This window comes from Ostrinia furnacalis, unplaced genomic scaffold (assembly GCF_004193835.3).
Source record: "Ostrinia furnacalis isolate ACB-3 unplaced genomic scaffold, ASM419383v2 OfSCF0606, whole genome shotgun sequence".
NCBI classification, from domain to species: Eukaryota; Metazoa; Arthropoda; class Insecta; order Lepidoptera; family Crambidae; genus Ostrinia; species Ostrinia furnacalis.
In genome coordinates, this window is record NW_021130845.1 from 248,230 (window position 1) to 254,119 (window position 5,890).

The following is a 5,890-nucleotide window of genomic DNA, read 5'->3' on the forward strand; positions in this document are numbered from 1 at the left end:
CCCGCGGCTTCGCACGCGTGAAATTTCGTTTGTCACAGATCGTCATAAATTATAGCCTATGTATATGTTATTCTGGATTATGAACAATAATAGGTACTGTAAAGTTTCATCAAAATCTGTTCATTGGTTTTTGAGCCTATTCATTACAAACATACAAAAATAGGTACAAATCTTTCCTCTTTATAATATTTATAAATATAAATATAAACTATTCACCTAAAAGATAGACACGGGAATTCGCCTGTTTAGTAGTTTTCACTTTGATTCATGAACAATCTTTTGCAATATTTTTGTCATCATACAAGTAATTTATGTGTATTTTTTTCTTTAATTAACAATAACTATATTAACAGTAGTGCTGAGCGACATAAATTAAAAAATGTAAGTAATTGGTAAATTAAAATTACATAACAATCTATGTATTGGTAACAGCGGCCGCCCGCGACTTCGTACGCGTGGATCCCGTTTTACCCGCTTAGGGGTGGAGTTTCGTAAAATCCTTTCTTGGCGGATGTCTACGTCATATTATCTACCTGCATGCCGAATTTCAGCCCGATCTGTCCAGTGGTTTTCGCTGTGTTGATAGATCACTATGTCAGTCAGTCAGTCACCTTTGAGTTATATATTTAGATTTTCCTAAATTCTAAAAAAATGCACTCTACATCACACATACAGCTTTCATTGATGAAATATCTACCTAAATGATAGAATATTTAAAGGCTACTTGTCAAAAGACCTACTTACACCTACAAGACCAAAGCTCTTTTAAAGCTCTATAAAAACAGTTAAAGCGCTTTAAAACCACCCAATTGTCTTTATCTCCAAATCTTATTCTGATGGCGCTAATTACAAGTGGTCTTAAGGCCACATAAAGGACAGTCAGACCCCCATTGAGCGATCTCATTTGAATAACGCCCGATAACTCGAGTTAAATAATCAATTACAATTGAGCACACTCATTAACGTTAGAGGAAATCTTGAGGGTTGAAGGGTCGAGGAAAGATTGGTACTTACATTCTTATTCGTACGCGGTGAGAATATTTGCAATGCACGAGTAAACTTAGATGTGACTGCATCTTTACTGTCACTTTTTAATTTGCGTTCTTGTGTAGTGGCATCAACAACCTCCTCTGTGGTCTAGTGGTAAGACCACCTGCTTCAGACGCGGAGGTCCTGGGTTCGATTCCCAGTGGGGGCAGATTTTTCTGTTCGGTTTGGTTGGCGGTAGGGCTTGTTCTAAGTCCGCCTGGCTAGCTACCACCATCTTACCTAAGTCTGTCGCCATAACAACAATGTTAACAGCATTGTTGTGTTCCGGCAGTTAGAGGTACTAATTTCTAGATTCTAGGTCCCAAAATAAGAAGAGCCTTAGCTTAGCTTTAAAACATAATGATACATTGTAAATACAGATACATTAAGAAAAAAAACATACAAATCGTTGATATATCGTAGCGAGTCAAGACACTAATCAAAACTTAACTAGTATGGCGGAAAGTCTGTCTTCAAAGTTTAACGTCATACATTTCACTGTGTTAATTGACTCAATCGAAGGATGTTTAATGGGCTATGACTCTACGTTCAAGACGAATATTATTAAGTAATGGCTAATCAATTAACGGGCCGGAAGAGAGTTTCCTACAGCATGCATTACTATGCGTTCCGTCAGCTTGCTTAAAGCTGAGGCTCCACCGAATGTGAGCAAGTCTTCTAGCGACTTGGCCCACTTTTAGCTTGGTCCACGGACCGAGTGACTGGTTTCAATTTTTTAATATTTTTTCTGCCAGTAACTGGGCCCACTTTAATGTTTTATTAATAAATTCAACATAAAATCAAAATATAAGCTTCGGAATCTTAGACCAAGCTAAAAGTCCCTAAAAGTTGCCCGTGGGCCAAGTCACTGGAAGACTCATATGAAGCTACGTAGAGAGGAATAATGTAAGCTAAAGTTTGACTTGACGTGTGTATATTATTTCTAAGCACTGTGTGATATTATGCAGTTGAAATAGTGGCAATTATTGTAAAAAAAATTATAATCTGACAGCATAGATTTGAGCTAGTTCACCGCTCAGTTTCCTTGTCTGAAGTTGTGTGGCAAGCTTTGAGCTAGCTCATCGCCTAGCTCAATCAATGGATTGCTAGCCTAAACCGTGCGTGCATTTTAGTTTTAGTTTAGTTATTGATGTGCCGGTAGGAAGCGGCAGTCTGGCTGGCGTCTGCTGTTGAACAGACGACGGCTCATCAAGCTAAACATAGTAGCTCTTATCTCGTTGTAATACGGTCTATATTGCAAGAAAAGTATACAGTCTGACGTGCTGTCGCTGTACATTACTGTTAATTGTCCGTGGACACTTAGCTGTGCTGTCAACGTGATATTAAAAGTCTATAAGTCAGTTTTTTTTATCCACAACAAGGAAGCTCATGGCCTGTATCTCACCGGATGGTAAGTGACGATCAGGCCGAAGGTGGAAGCGAGCTTCACCCGGAATCCTCAACCACGGAGGAACTGGCTATCTTATCTCTAACCGCCGGAACACAACAATGCCGTTAACATTGTTGTTATGGCGACAGAATTAGGTAAGATGGTGGTAGCTAGCCAGGCGGACTTAGAACAAGCCCTACCATCAACCAAACCGAATAGAAAAATCTGCCGCCACTGGGCACTGATTTATTTTATTTTTATTTTTCTTTATTCAGAAAACCACAGCTCTTTATAAAAATAATACAAACAGAAGACTGATGTAATAAATAATGCGGTTTAGACATTAATTGACGATGGAAAGTGTAGGAAATGTATTATTTTTAATCACTGTCTACATTCAAGTGTTACAGGGTCTTGAAAATTAAGGATAAAAGGATTAAGCCGATTATGAAATTTAATGCTAATTAGATTTCAGCGAGCAATAAATTAAAATACAGAACGTAAATTGTTTATTAACTGTAATTCTGTTGCCAATCAAATCGCGATAATTATAAAAAATAATCAAGTTAACCTACATTAGGTGATACTGTTCTTAATTAATGCATGTAGTTTAATACTTCAATAGTTTAAATGTATTTGCCGATCCAATTAGACTTCAAACGGTGGTATACCACTTGGTTGGGCAAACAGCGCCAATATGCTTGTAGGTACTCGCCCGAGGGCTGGCCCACAATGGAAGCGAACCCGCGACCCTCTGATTAGCAGAGGACCGATTCTGGGGTGGTGAGCGTGCGCTGGTTACGGCATTGTTATAGGTGTGTTTGTAATTAAACTCCTTTATTTGTACTTATTTTTAGAAAATTATAAAGAGATGAATTAAGTAATTAATACCTGCCTTGTTCTGCATAAAAAATGTTTGTAAAACTACTGAAGAGATTTTGAAAATTCTTCCTCCAATATAACGCTACATGATTACTTATTTACTACTTATGTATCTTAGGCTGAAATTTCAAGCAGGTGAATCTTAAGCAAAAGCTAGTAATATTTTTAGGTAATTTTTGACCTGAGATGTACTTTACCTACTTATTTGTTTTTTGGAACATGAAAAAGTCATAGAATCAATAATATTAATAATAGCTTAACTCTTACCTCTTACCACAGAATAAGTAATAGTACAGGTCTTACTAAAAATTGACTGTCCGTTCAATCACACGTCGTGTAGGCGGACATTTGTCTAAAAACATTCGCGATAAACGGCGGGTTGCACCGATATCCGTCAAACTACTTAATTAGACACAAACCGAAGAAATAGATAAACCGAGATTAGCGAAGTGATACCGGGCTGCAATAAATTGGAGGCACCAGGGCGGCATGAGAGCAAGCGATCCGCGATACGGCGTAAAGGACATTTTGATTGAACGGGCCGGACACGCAGATAAGGCGCCGGCTACACTATTTGCATACTAAATGAGCCTGTATTAATTTCGCTCTGCCTCTAAGATAGGTGATGTAAATGTGCGTGGAGAAAAATGCTTTTAATTAAGCGGTCTGTTTGGTTAGCTTCGTTTAAATTACTATTTTTTAAAGTTAATTTTGAGACGCGGATCTAGTCAATGTTTAGTTTTTGATTAAAAACTTTTTGCTGAACTGATTTTGTACTATCTCCCTGAGAACGGGGCCACAAAAATCAACAGTCCAAATCGCGATAACAGTCCTCCCTCGATTTTGGACTCTAATCCTCGGATTTAGGATCGAAAGGTTACACCAATTGCTGGGCCAAGTTCCGTGGGTCGGTGAACCGGGGGCGCCATGGGTTTACTTGGCATGCACCGCGGAGGTTCGACGAGAGACGATAAAACTTGACCTTGGTTCGCCGGCCATACTAAGTGTCAAATAATTGACGTACAATTGTTAGGGGTTTTATGCCCGGAAGATGACCTATTTGGATGAGTGATTACCTCGTTTGTAATAGAGAGGCGGTAAGGAATATTGATGGACACGCGACTGTCACTTGCGTATGGTTCGCGCGTACGGCGCAGTTGTAATGGCTCTTGGAAAACGGTAATTGGCTTCGTCCGTTTATCGAGATGTTACTGATACTTAATTTGTTTATTGAATATTGATTATTTTACATACTTTTTTATAACTTGTGGAACCATAAGTGGTCGCATGACAATTGTACCTCGATTCGCTGGTACTTGAAGGACACAACTAAGACCAGTCATAAAAATTTAAGTTAAATTCTGAAGTTGTAGGATAAAATATTCCAAAAAACAAACATAAAAATGCGAGCAATGAGTAACGGCCTTTAGCATTCTGCAACAATTCGAGGTGCAACGTGACGCGAGATCGAATGACAATGAAATGTCATGCGCTTGCGCCAGTGGACAGTTGAGTTTATACTTCGCAGTTTAAAGTGCAAATGTTGAATTAACCGAAAACTTTGAACTTTGAAGGGTTTTTTAGCAGCATGGCAGGTATTTCACCGCGATCACACCTGATGTTAAGAGATGCAGTCTAGGATGGTACATACCTGGCCTGCAATCGCCTGTTCACTCTCATCTTGAAGAGGCTCGTATTATAGTGTTTTAATGATGATACATAGCTAATTCGTCTTCCAATGCCTATCCTATTCTGGGATAAACTTGACCTTCACGGGTTGGGTTTTATTGGCGGTTAATATGTAGATCCTGGCTACACAGGAGTTGCAGCGGTAGGAACGAGAGGTGGGAATAGTCCCGTGCGTATCCTAGCATGCTAGACATGTTAGCTACGGTTGCGGGTTCGAATCTCACCTAACCAACTAGCAAAAGTTTGTGTGATATGAACAAGTGACTTTTGAGTGTTACATTGTTGACTCTACCTTCAAGGGCTCCTTGACATTATTGACTTGACTTGACGCTAGCTCTCAATGGACTAAATAAGGTTGTGATAGCTAGCATTTTTAATTCAAGAAAGTATCTACATAGGGGTCTCTGATCAAAACTCAATATTTACACACTTTTATGTACCCTTCATTATTTCAACCGTTAATTTCACAACAAATCGTGCAACACGGAAATGATTCAAATCAAAAACAGTCTGGGCCAGATCCTGCCCACAAAGCCACCCTCAAAACCGACTCTTAGAGGGTAGAGGGTATAACAGAGGGTAGTTTGTTTAAGAAAGAATACTCGCCCGTGCCAGCCGTCGGCGGCAGAGGTCGGGCACAATCGGGAACAATCGGGAACGATCGCGCTACAATAGTGGCGCGTGCGCATCTCGGATTACTGCGGGGAGAGGGGGAGGGTGTTTGTCAAAGGAGCATTGGTTTTAGAACAATGATTGGATTGTGAAGCGTGTTTTGTAATTTGAAGGTATTGGATTGTTTTGTTTGGTAAAGAACGAGGTTGTGTTATTAAATCTTAGTGTTTTTGTAGACGTTTATATTTTTAGCCGTAAGTGAGAATGGCCTTGTTAATCATTATATTC

At 39.4% G+C, this 5,890-nt stretch overlaps 1 non-coding gene across 1 annotated transcript; it reads left to right on the top strand.

The window, feature by feature from the left end:
- The first annotated feature begins 1,126 nt into the window (after positions 1–1,126).
- Positions 1,127–1,198, top strand: TRNASTOP-UCA (transfer RNA opal suppressor (anticodon UCA)). Its single transcript has one exon. It is a non-coding gene; the product is annotated as a tRNA-Sec (tRNA).
- The last annotated feature ends 4,692 nt before the right edge of the window (positions 1,199–5,890 follow it).